The sequence below is a fragment of the Anolis sagrei genome, chromosome 4, assembly GCF_037176765.1.
Source record: "Anolis sagrei isolate rAnoSag1 chromosome 4, rAnoSag1.mat, whole genome shotgun sequence".
Lineage (NCBI taxonomy): Eukaryota > Metazoa > Chordata > Lepidosauria > Squamata > Dactyloidae > Anolis > Anolis sagrei.
This window is the reverse complement of record NC_090024.1, coordinates 117,040,900-117,054,467: the sequence shown is the minus strand read 5'-3', so window position 1 is coordinate 117,054,467 and position 13,568 is coordinate 117,040,900. Positions and strand designations below refer to the sequence as shown.

General features: G+C 40.9%; 1 pseudogene; it reads right to left on the bottom strand.

Moving 5' to 3' along the window:
• Positions 1 to 7,729: 7,729 nt before the first annotated feature.
• LOC132773440 (ras GTPase-activating protein nGAP pseudogene) lies at positions 7,730 to 13,223 on the bottom strand (annotated as a pseudogene).
• Positions 13,224 to 13,568: the final 345 nt, after the last annotated feature.

Here is a 13,568-nt window from a genome sequence, read left to right as displayed (position 1 = left end):
GTGTTTCATCATCAGTATTGTCTTTATCAACCCACAAACAAAAGGAAAAACTGCATTAGAAGGAGCTGGGAGGCAGGAGGAGAAGTAGACTTTTTTTTTTTTACAATGCCACTTACATCCTCTTAAAATTATTCATTTTTGCCAGTCTAGAAAGAGAAGATATTAGGGCCATTGTTGAGACCAATCCTTGCACTGTAGCATTCAGCCAACTCCATTTTCCCCTTCTCTTTGCACTAGCCTTGGCCCAGCTCATTCCAAATAGTCCAGGCCCCTTATTGAAATCTTTGTCCCTGGCAGCTTACCTTGCATGAAGAAAAGAGCGGAACTGGTTTTAAATTGATTTTAATGTATATGTTGTGTTAGCAGTTTATACCTATGTTTTTTTTTTGTTTTATATTGTATGTTTTTGTATTATTTTGCATACGTGGAAACTGCTCTGAGTCCCCTTACTTATTTAGGGTTGTCCGAGTAGGATAGTCTTCCAAGGTCAGTGTACTGGTGGATCCGTAGTTGACTGTGGAGCCCTATTCTTGATCTGCATCTTCTCTCACAGTGAGGGCATTGGTTTCCAGGGGGAAGGCGGTCTCAGACGAGATTGGCTTGACACGCCTTCCTCTTGGCACATTTCTCTCTTTCACCCTCCATTCGTGCCTCTTCAAATTGAACAGCACTGCTGGTCACAGCTGACCTCCAGCTGGAGCGCTCAAGGACCAGGGCTTCCCAGTTCTCAGTGTCTATGCCAGAGGTTTTAAGGTTGGCTTTGAGCCCATCTTTAAATCTCTTTTCCTGCCCTCCAACATTCTGTTTTCCATTCTTGAGTTTGGAGTAGAGCAACTGCTTTGGGAGACGGTGGTCGGGCATCCAGACAACATGGCCGGTCTAGTGCCAGTGTTGTATTTCAGTGTCAATGTTGACTTATGTGGAGAGGTGGGTGCCAAGGTAGCAGAAATGATCAACATTTTCTAATGTTACACCATTAAGCTGTATTTCTGGCTTTGGAGAGGGATTGGCTGGTGACTGCTAGAAGAGCATTTTCTCGATGTTTAATGACAAGCTGAGCTTCTTGTATGAGTCCCCTAAGGGAGATAGGGTGGTATATAAAGTATTATTATTATTATTATTATTATTATTATTATTATTATGGTCTATAGCTTTTTGGATCATTACGGTCTTTGTCTGGCTTCAAGATGGCGATGACTCTTTCTTTCCTCCAGATTTTGGGGATCTGACAGGATGCAGTGCAGTTGTTCATCAGCTCCAGCAGCCAGCACCTTGCTTTTGGGGCAAAGTTCTTGATTTTTTCCATCCGTAGATCATCCAGGCCAGCTGCTTTGCCATTTTTACATTTATTGAGAGCCATGTCCAATTCAGTAGATGTAAAGGGTTCATGAAGGTTGTTGTTCTCAATCTCTGGTTGTCTGGCTATTGGTTTCTTTCCTACTTTGGTGGCAAGGTTGGGTTTCCCATTCTTCAAGAGTTGGTGTGCTATCTGATCTGCCTTTATGTTGGCATGGGTATTAGTTTGTGAGGGGTCATTGCTCAATCGTCTTAGCAGCCTCCACACCTTCTGGCTGTTCCTGCCCGTGTCAACTTCTGTGATCAGCTTGATCCACTGTTCTTTCTTGGCTTCAGAGATGGAGGACACAATGCTCTGAGCTGCCTGAAGGGTTTGCTCACTAAATGGGTCTTCGTTGTGGAGCCTGTAATAGTTTTCCAACAAGGCAGCTGTTTCAGGAGTAATGCCCTGATCCAAAAAGCTATAGACCAATCTCCCTGTTGTGTCACCTTTACAAAGTTCTAGAGAGACTTATTTTGCATAGAATTATGGAAAAAATAGACCCCTGTCTGATTCCACAACAAGCTGGCTTCAGGAAAGGCAAAAGCTGCACATCACAAGTGCTGAACCTGACTCAGCACATAGAAGATGGCTTTGAAAGGCAGCAGATCACAGGAGCTGTCTTCATAGACCTGTCAGCAGCTTATGATACTGTAAACCACCGCCTCCTCCTGAAAAAATGTATAATATCACAAAGTATTACCACCTTACCCACCTCATAGGAAACCTGCTACAAAACAGGAGCTTCTTTGTTGAGTTCCAGTGCCAGAGAAGTAGATGGTGGAAACAGAAGAACGGCCTGCCTCAGGGGAGCGTGCTTGCTCCATCCATGTTCAAGATCTACACAAATGACCAGCCACTGCCAAAAGGGACAGAGAGTTTCATCTATGCTGATGATCATGCCATTAATGCTCAAGCAGGGAGCTTTGAGATGGTAGAACAGAAGCTCTCCAAAGCTCTAGGTGCCCTTACCGCCTACTACAGGGAAAACCAGCTGATCCCTAATCCATCTAAAACACAGACATGTGCCTTTCACCTTAAGAACAGACAAGCATCCCGAACTTTAAAGGTGACCTGGGAAGGAATCCCACTGGAGCATTGCAGCACACCCAAATACCTGGGAATCTCCCTGGACTGTGCTCTGACCTATAAGAAGCACTGCCTGAATATCAAGCAAAAAGTGGGTGCTAGAAACACGATAAATAAATAATAATAATAATTATTATTATTATTATTATTGTTATTATTATTATTATTAGGCTATCACTTGCCACTTTACTCAACACAGTCCTTACTAGGACAAAGGATCCTCTTCCATCGGCAGCTGCTTCTGTAACTGAAATACAAAAGGATTCATGAACAATAACTGAATCAACAAATTATGAACAAAGGGAATTGCAAAACTGATTTTAAATCTGTGAGACTGAAGTGTACTCACAACCCCTGAGAGGGCAGCTTACAAGTTACAACAAACATTGCTAAAAGTTAACATCATACCAAAGTATTAAATATCTTTTAAAAATCAAAAACCTGTTCAAAACAAAAGCAATTGAACAAGAAAATAGCAAATAATAGAAACAAGCAGCAAATTATGTAAAGCCCTTTCCTCTTGAGCAATCAACCATTTGAAAGTTATTCTTCAAACTCATAAAATTCCATAGTTGTAGTAAACGCCTACAACTTGAACAGTTTTAAAGGAAGAGAAAACAAATTAATAGAAAATAAGGTTTTCAGGACCTGCTAATCGTGATATTACCTCTACATTCTAGCTTCCAGGGAAAACACCTGCAAGAGTGCCATAGATTTTCATCCTCCTTGTAGCCCTCCTGTAGACATCTGACATGGCATTGTGGGAGCAGAATCACTTAGTATATCTAATATAACATGACTTTGTCTTATTTTGTATCTGTACCCTTGGCTATCTCTGTCTGCTTCCCAGCTCATCAGACCTACAGCAAAATCACCTCAAAACATGAAACATACGCCAAATGTTTATGGTGTTGTAGACTACCCTTGAATTGTTTCCTCATTTGGACTTTATTTGTAATATGATAACATTTTTTGAGAAACAACATCACCAAGATGACAACAAAATGTATTTGTGAAGCAAGCAAGTACATCAATAAAACTGCTTATTAATGATGTATATGAATTGTTCCTAGATTACACCTGACTGGGTTTTCTTTTTTTTATCTGTGAAAATAATTAGCCTTCTAATTATTTTTCATTCAGCTTCCTGGTTGAGACATGGTTATTAATTTTAACTCATTGATTAATCACTGCAACCAAAACATTTATTTAATTTAGAAACTTTATCTGAAAGCTTTCTAATTTAGAGCTGAACCAACAGTTTTTGAACAGAAGGGTCTATATTTCAAATTCAATGGTTTGTATCCAGTGATATCTATCTGGTAGTGGAATGAATATCTATCTGGTAACACTGGGATTGTGGCACAGCTGGCTGAGTGTCAGCTGCATTAAGATCCCTCTGACCAAAAGGTCATGAGTTCGAAGCCAGCCCGGGTTGGAGTGGGTTTCCAACCAATTGTGTGTAGCCTGTTGTCACATCTGTCAAGTAGGAAAATTAGGTACCACCTTAAAAGTGTGGGAAGGCTAAATTAACTGATTTATGAGGCCATAAAGAAGACTCCAGCAAAGCATTTCAGCGGGGAAGCATGTGGGGAATGCGGAAGTGCTTCATCAGCATCGCAGATGGACGATGAAAGCAATAGCTCCCCTGGCGGCCAGAAAAAAGTTAAATAGCCTTTGTGTATGTCTGTATATGTTTGTATGTCAAAAATTGGCATTGAATGTTTGCCATATATGTGTACACTGTAATCTGCCCTGAGTCCCCTGCGGGGTAAGAAGGGCGGAATATAAAAGCTGAAAATAAATAATAATAAATAATGAAGATGCTGGTGGATTAGATTCCTCCATGTGCTTCCATTGCTTTTGATATACCCCTTTGGGACATGGCACAGTGATTGCCTACTCTCTGGAGGACATTTGGAGAATGCTGAAGAAGAAAGGAAGGCAAATCCTACTGAACAAGCATAAATTCTGTCACATAATATTCGATGCAGTTTTTATGCAAATATATATAAAATAATTGAATTTGTAACTCAGAAATCATCACATATTTCCACTTTCTCAATAAAAAATTATATCTCAATAAATCAAAACACAACCCTCCAAAACTGTCAATCACCACAAAATCTTCAGAAGTTATGTCCAGAGTTGAAAATGAATCCAAGCATGTAAACAATAGAAATGGGGGGGGGGGGGGGGGAGGAGAGAGAGAGAGAGAGGAAAGAGAGGAGATTATTTACTTTTGAAACTAGCTTCATTTTAATTCATTAACTGGTTACTGGATCAGACCACAGGATTGATAAAGACTGGAAAGTAGGCGGTCACAGTCAACCTTAGGGAAGCACATTTTGTTGCTGGCTGCTGCAAACCAGCATTTTCTGTATCTTTCTAAAGTTGCCTTCTTCTTACTTGATTTCTCCTAAGGGTAAAAGGGTAAAGGTTGTGTTGAGATTAACTTCACAATTCAGCAGCAGATCAGTTGCACAACTTCGGTGCTTTCCAGTAGCTTCTTCCTGCACAGTATTTTCAGTCAACTGCTCTCACAGCCTGCAGCCACGCTGGAACCTTTTACAGACACTTGAGCACATGCCCGACCATTGTCAGTTTTACCATTGTCTTTCCCCCAGTCTAGATGATATTACAAACCTACCACAGCATACAGTTACATCTTGTCTTAGCAGACAGGTTCTTTTAATTACATATAGCCTTCGATGAACAACATCACAGCACAAGGAGAGATATACACTGTACATGACTTCCTTATATACAATTCCTTTACACATAGCAATCACTGATTGGTTCCCAAATCATTGACTTAACTCAGACCCAGGATTACATCATTCACAATCACCTGGACTAGGCCAGAACACATTCCCCAAATGAAGTTCTATATACAGTTAATGCATGACTCAGCATTCCCAATGGAAGCCCATTAGCAGTGCATGACTCAGCTATATTACATTACAATACATTGTAAAACCTGACAGGTTGTCCCCTGACATTAAGTCCAGTTGTGTCTGACTCTGGGGTGTGTTGCTCAGCTGGGGTTGACAGTGGAAGCTCACGTCACTCCCCGGATTAGAACCTGTAACCTTTTGGTCAACAAGCTCAGCAGCTCAGCACTTTAACCCACTGCTCCACCGAGGGCTCCTACATAGCGTAAAATTGATTTGTCCTACACAAACTAAAATGTCAGTAATAAGATTGTAAAACCATCAAAACCTTCAGAACTGAATTTGTGTAGTGAGGTGATTAACAAACAGCACAGGCGTGTGTATGTCTATTCTTGAATTCCATCCTCAAAAAGAAGATGGAATATTAAATAAATACATAAATAGATAAATGGATAATGTTTTAATTTTATTTTAATGTTTCTATATATATGGCCCCACCTACATTGCCATATAAACAGCATGGTGTGATATAACAGACTTAATTTAGATAGGATGTGGAATCACTGCTAATCGACATATAAATCAAGGTGGTTAACTGGTGACCATGCTGTTAGTTTTGGGCTATACTTTCCATCATTTCCTAACATTGTCTCTGTTGGCTAGGGTTGATGTTCATTTCAGTCCAATATCTGGAAGTCAAATGTTCTTTACTCCTGCTGTTAATTGGCAGTCTTGTATTCAGAAACTGCCTAAAGCTTTCTGTTATGCTAGACAGGATACCTTCCGGTAACTGTCTGTTAAAATAGGATGTCCCAAATCAACTCTGGACATTTGGCTATTCTTTAAGGGTGAACCTAAGACCCACACTTGTCAAATAAGTAAAGATTTTGTGTCCATGAAGTCAGCATCAATTTATTGAAGAGAACAAAGGGGCAGCAGCAGTAAGTTCTCCAGTATCCTTTAAAAAAACAAAACATTTCTTCATTTATCCCCTAGTGAAGTATTTATACTGCAAGAGGAACTTCATAAGAAAGGTTTTTAGAGACTTCAAAGTCACCCCCAGCTGATTCCTTTTCTAACCATGCTGCTGGCAAATGAGTAGCAAGTAAGAATGCAAGCCTGCAAAAGGAAATGCTCATTTTTGCCTGTGAACAATGTTATCTTGGTTGGGGTTTTTTTTCAGCAGTGACTGGCACCACCCCAACTGGCAGCAGTAATAAAGCATAGCACAAGATTCAACCAAAAAACATCAGCAAATATCTTCCAGTACAAGGATCTTCTCTCTTGTGTTAGTCCTGTACTTACAGAGCAATGCTGATGTTAGAGCCTTAGAGCTGCCGCAAACTACAGGAAAGCGGGAGCGTGCTTGTGCTTGTGCTCGCTCTGAAGTCCTGCCTTTTTTTCCCCCGAGGCTGCTCTCTCTCTTGCTAGCGTGCCTGTTTTCCCTTGCTAGGCCAGCGATGCAAGCGTACTCTCGCTGTTGAATTTTGTCAACAGCGAGAGTACTCTCGTATCGCTGGCCTAGCAAGGGAAAACAGGCACGCTAGCAAGAGAGAGAGCAGCCTCGGGGAAAAAAGGCGGGGCTTCAGAGCGAGCGCAAGCACAAGCATGATCCCGCTTTCCTGTAGTTTGCGGCGGCTCTTAGAGCCACCGCAAACTAGGCTCCTGCGGGAGCAAACCTTGCCAGCACGTCCCTGACGTCATGAGACTGTGCCTCTCTCCTCGCCCCTTTCTCCACCCCTTTCTCCGTGCCAGCGTGGTTTTTCCTTTGCTAGGGCAGCATTGCCAGCGTATTCTCTCAGTTGAATTCTGCCAACTGAGAGAGTACGCTGGCAATGCTGCCCTAGCAAAGGAAAAACCACTCTGGCACGGAGAAAGGGGCGGGGTGAGAGGCGGAGTTTCATGACGTCAGGGATGTGCTGTCAAGGTTTGCTCCCGCAGGAGCCTAGTTTGTGACGGGTCTTAGAGATATACAAAGCATAGCCCTGTTCATGTCAAGTGAGGGAGGCTGTTGGAAGTGAAAGAGGACCTGATGTTTTAAAAATTGTGTTTCTCCTTCTCCAACATTTTAATTTCTATTTAAAAAAAAAGAAAATGAATTAACAAATACTGTTTTAATGCAGATGATTAATCAACTAGAACAACAGAGGGGTTTGGTTCATTTTGGGCTTTGGAATGTATACATTACATTGCTAAAAAATGTTAAAATTCAATAAAATAGCACACAAAAAGAGAAACAGCAGGAGACAGATATTATGGAGCACTAGATGGAAAGGAATTGATTTGCTAATATGAAACAGTTTGAGTAAATGCCTTGGGGTGAGTTTTAAGAAAGATGGCAGTAATTTATGTTGACATCATCTCATTTTAGTCATGGAGAGCATATAGATATCCTTCCTTTGTGCTCTTCTCAAGCACTCACAATGCCATTCCGGGCCTGCATACTGTAGTGTCCCTTCATGTGTGCTAAGGATCTTGTTCACCCTGTATTGGATCTATCCCGGGAGAAGATCCATCTTCCCTGTGCATCAGTTATTGTCTGTTTAATCTCTGTGACTGCCTACCTCTTTTTGTAGTCCTCCTTCAGCTCCTCTTCCACAGCCATTAACCTGCTGGCTATCCTTTTCTTCCTGCTGCTTTCAGAAACGTTTCTAGCTGTCTTCCGACCTTAACTGGTACTCCATCAAGAGATTTTGCATTTGCTTCTCCTGTACCAGGAGGTGTTATTCATATTCAGCTGGCCAATAATCCAACACTTTCAGGTGATCCTTGAGGTTTTTTTATCTCCTGCTTGTACTTTTCTGCATGCTTGGTTTTAATTTGTTTCTGCTCACCATCTTCCTCCTCTTCTTCATATTGCCCATTGTTTAGGACCCAGGCAGCTGTTCTTTTCACTGATGACATTGTGGCAGAGTCTACAGGTGACTGAATATGCTGTGTTTGTTCCTGTTGGATGGCCTGCACTTTGGGAACTGGGCTCTCCCAGGAGGTGGATGACTGCTGCTGGGACTGATTCCCATTCTGAGTGGACTCTGCTGCAGTTGTGGCAGAAGCTAGTGACATGCTCTCTGTACTTTGAAGTGAATGGGACAGATCCATTTTGCAAATCTGTGTCTGTCCAGTACTATTCATGTGGGGTAAAGCAATGGGCATATGTTTGTCCAACATGGTATCCTGCTGGGAAATGTCTTCACTGTATGTGCTGCGATTGGCAAAATCCACCATGCTTCTGTTTCTTGGTCCACTGAGGTTAAGGTCTTCACTGTTTTGACTTCAGAAACTGGTGATGCTCAGATTCTCCAAGCTGGAGCCCATGGACACCTTTGGCACTGGCTGAGGGGTTGGTTGAGGTGGTAAACAGGATTCTGAAAGGAAAGGGCCTGTAAGCTGCCCTGCTGGGTTACTGCTGCATGCAGAGGTCTCCTAACCTGGGGAGTACTCTGGGGAGTATTGTGAAGCTACTTGATATTTGCCACCTAGATGACTGAAAGCTGGCTTCCAGATAAATGTACAAGAGCATGATGGAGCTGGAATCTCACTGTGCAACATTGGGATTCTGGAGATCCATCAGTGATAACCTTCAGACATTGGGCAAGTTGGTCTCACCATCCTTGTCTCAATAAGTCACACCCCGTGACAATAACTGCTGAATCAACTGCAAGTTGCCTTTGAAATACCCTTAATTTTCTTCTGGTGGAGACTTACACTTCATATCATTATCAGCAGGGTCCTCAAACATTTTTTGCAATCCTGAGAAGAGGCTGACATTAGGATTTGAGTTGTGACCTGCCATACATTTCAACTGCTGCTCTTTGTCGTAGCCTTTGAAATGTCTGTGAGAATATGTGGTAAGGGTCCCAGTTTTAATACTGTTACTTGTAGGAAGGAATTTTCATCCTTGTCCTGCTGACGCACAACTTCCCACAGCAAATAATGCAAAATAGCAATCTCTCTTCCCAAATCTATGTGTCCTTCAAATCCTGGCATGTTGGAGTCCCTATTAGAAATTTCAACCCAAGAAGTGTTTCATGCTTCCCCACACATGCTCTAGAAAGTCATTCATAAGTGTAATGCATTCTTCTTTGTTCCCAAATCTTGTGACATGTCAAGACCCTGGTGCAGGATGAGTATGATGGGGAAGAGGGCCTTTTCCCAGCAGCTGAATCTGGCGCCACCCTCCTTGTTGTAGGCACAGAGAAAGCAGCCCTTTGCACTTTCTCTTGGGCTCCAGCCATTGGTAAGGCTGACAGAAGGCCCAATGCCTCCTGCCTCACTGCCCATGTGCCCTCTTAGGAGGCACAAGGCCAGCAGTGTATCCCCTTCAATTTCTGTGTTTAAAAATTATCTCCCTCTGAAACCAATGTAGAATTGACTGTGTCAATGCATATGATTGTATTTTTAGGTTATGTTTATATTTTAATGGCTCCTCTGTATGTTTTATGTTTTTGTGGAAACCGCCCTGAATCCCCTAGGGGAGATAGAGTGGTATATAAATAAAGTATTATTATTATTATTATTATTATTATTATTATTATTATTAGAGAACTAAACCTATCAACTACAGGACTGCCACAAATCCGGGGGGGGGGGGGAGTGAGGAAAGTGAACTTTGGAATAGCATCTCTCAAATCCCCAGGAAGGATGGTCAAGTGACTCTAAATGTTTAGGATGTCTAGGACTTTGAGAGTGCATTTAAATTGTAGAAATAATGAAAATTGACACAATTTTCACTGCCATAGGTCAATGTTATGGCGTTCTCAAATTTGTTGTTTGGTTCTCTCTGTGGCAGAAAAGGCTAAAGATCTTTTAAAACTATAGTCCTCATGATTCTGTAGTATTGAATCATCGTGGTTAAATGGGTGTCAAACTGCATGAATTGTACAGTGTGGAAGCACCTATAACACTACGTAACACATTTTTGTTCCTGGGTTATAAATACCATTTCCTAATTGTTTTATCCTGTCCTAATTGCAGACTGTAGCCAGGAAATCAGAAGACGCTTACTTCTTGGGAGGAGAGCAATGTCCAGTCTTGATAAAATAGTGAAGAGTAGAGACATCAGACTGGCAACAAAGATCCGCCTAGTCAAAGCCATGGTATTCCCTGTAGTCACCTACGGATGTGAGAGCTGGACCTTAAGGAAGGCTGAGCGAAGGAAGATCGATGCTTTTGAGCTGTGGTGCTGGAGGAAAGTGCTGAGAGTGCCTTGGACTACGAGAAGATCCAACCGGTCCATCCTCCAGGAAATAAAACCTGACTGCTCATTGGAGGGAAGGATACTAGAGACAAAGTTGAAGTACTTTGGCCACATCATGAGGAGACAGGAAAGCTTAGAGAAGACAATTATGCTGGGGAAGGTGGAAGGTAAAAGGAAGAGGCAAGATGGATGGATGGCATCCTTGAAATGACTGGACTGACCTTGGAGGAGCTGGGAGTGGTGACAGCCGACAGGGAGTTCTGGCGTGGGCTGGTCCATGAGGTCACGAAGAGTCAGAGACGACTGAACGAATGAACAACAACAATTGTTTTATCATAGAAACATGGGAAAAGTGTATTAAACTGCAAAAAGATGGCTTTTGCAAAACATCCTGCAGCCCATTTGTCTATAGTTTTTCAGGGTCTCAACCAATTCAACATAGTATGTGGCAGCCACAAAAACAAAGTTTCCGGTGTATAACAACTACTTTCAATGTTAGTTCCGCACAGTTAAATAGGAAAAAAAACACTCTCAAGCCAGGAACAGAAAATCTTTCAATTTTTGTTACATAGTGTAATCTGTAACCATAACTTTTCCAAACTTGAGCTGATTATGGAGCAGGAGGGGAGACCTATGAGGTTAGTTCACAGCACTCACAGAGTGATATCCCCAGCAGATCAGAGGGAGAACCAACCATGTATGTTTCCATAACAGCTGGGAGAGTGGTTTTGAAGTCAAAGCTCTAAATCTAAAGACAAATATCTTTTTCCACCCTCAAGAGTGACATGCATCTTATATAGCCCCTCTGATGCCTACTGATAGTTGCACATCTAATGATCAACTGCATATTCAGACTGTCTCTCAGGATGATAACATTGATTAGTTATCTCTATGCTGCACTGCAACATGAAGCTTGAAATAAATGAACTTACACACCATCGAAGTGAGAAAGAAAACCCAACATCACAAAGTGCAACCCTACATAAAATAAGGAAACAAATGGAGCTAATAACAACTTCCATATTAAAAACACAAAACTGGAGAGGTCCAAACTGAGAACTTTGCATCAGAGATGGAAATAATATCTAGAAATATCACAAAACATATGTAAAACATTTTTTTTTCAGTGCTGAGAAACGCTGACAAAAAGAATCCTTAACTGAAACAAATCTTCACAGTTTGGATTTTTTCCTGCATAAAAATTGTATTTCGCAGTATTTTCTATACAGAAAATGTTCTGTTGAGCATTTTATGTGTCGCAACATTATTTTCCATGCAGAAAATGCTTATTCCTGTAAAGAAAATATGCACAGAATATGTCTTTATTATAAATAACCTTTAGAAGCTGTGTGATTTTCAAATATTATCTGGCATCAGGAACAAAATTGCTAAAATTGCTTGATCTATTTATGAATAAAATGCTTTACATGATATGGAAACAAACATGTGGAAGATAATTTCAGAATGTAAATTGGAAATTGCACAAGTTAATGTTCCACCATGTCATATACTGCTTCTTTATGAAACTCTGGCATATCTGAGAAAAGAGCTCTTTTTTGTGCTCTTCCAAAATGCTAGTTTAAAATGTGCTAGGAGTGATACACTGAGAAGCATATGAACCTGCAATCCTTGATCGTGGTTGATATGCGGCAGTCAATAAAGAACTGTGTCATTTCTAATTCCAGGAATGTATGATCTTGCTTTACTACAGGAAAAGCCACAGAAGCCCATGTGGTGCTTAAAAGATTCACCAATTTGACTGATCTAAGCACTTTTGCTAAAGAGCTATGTTATGAAGAATCGCTGAGGAGTGAGGTATAGTAGAGAATTTGCCAATGGCTTTTGCAGCGCATTGTACGAATGAACTAACAAGCCTTGTCTCTCTAGCTGAAATTGAATTTGTAATGAATTTCACAATGGGATGCCACATTAGCAAATCTCTTCTCATTTTCAGCAGTATTAACTGATCCTATCCTCAAAATGTATTTACATTTTGTAAACCAGCACAAATGGTTTACAGAACAGGAATGTCGTGATTTAATGTACTATTTGAGAGTCTGGTGAATCTCAAACCAGGATGTGAGGGCTCATTGCAATATTTTCATGAGAAGTGTAGGAATTATACATGACTTTCCAAAAAAAAAGGGTAACTTTTTCAACTACTGAGCCAGATACCCTACGTTTGTAAATCAAATCAATTTATATTCAAGTATTCTGTTTGAGAATTTAACACACACATATGAGAACATAAAAAAATCATGAAAATTGAGCAGGTGAAAAGGACCCAACTGCAACCCCCTTGATCATCATTCTTATCACCCCCCCCCCCCATGTTTGAGAATAAACATCTGCAATGGGAAACCATTGGGGTTGGCATAGGTTACCTGTCCAGTATGGAACCATTATATTCCAGATATCTAAATCATACAGGAAAAGATGCACCTAACCAACATTCATCAGGATTTCTTCTTGATCCAATTTAATCTTATTTGGGGTGGGGAGGGGATTGATTTTTATCCATCAACCCTGAACATTGCTATTGAGGACCAAGATCTATTGGAAATTCCCAGTGTCAAGACCTTGCGTCTAACAGCAACCAGACGCAGAGCATTTACAGGATGGCAGCATCACTCTGGAATACTCTGCCACCTGAAGTCCGTGCCTTGCGGGACTTATCAGCTTTCTGCAGGGCTTGTAAGATATACATGTTTCGACAGGACTTTGATGTTTGATATTTCTGTTTTTAAATTGTTTTACATTGTTTTTAAATTGTGTTAGATTTTAGCCATTCTTGTAAGCCGCTCCGAGCCCCAGGGGAGTGGCGGCATATAAGTTCGAATAATAAATAAATAAATAAATAAAAACACTGTAAATAGTAGGGCTGGGCAACCAAGGAAAAATTTGTTTCTAAACGCAATTCGTTTTTTGGGGTTTTTTGCGTTTCGATATTTAAAAGAATTCCGAAATCTTTCTTTAAAAAAGTTCGATATTTATGAAATTTCGTAAAATTACGAAACAATACGAAACGAATACGAATCAATTTGTTTATGGC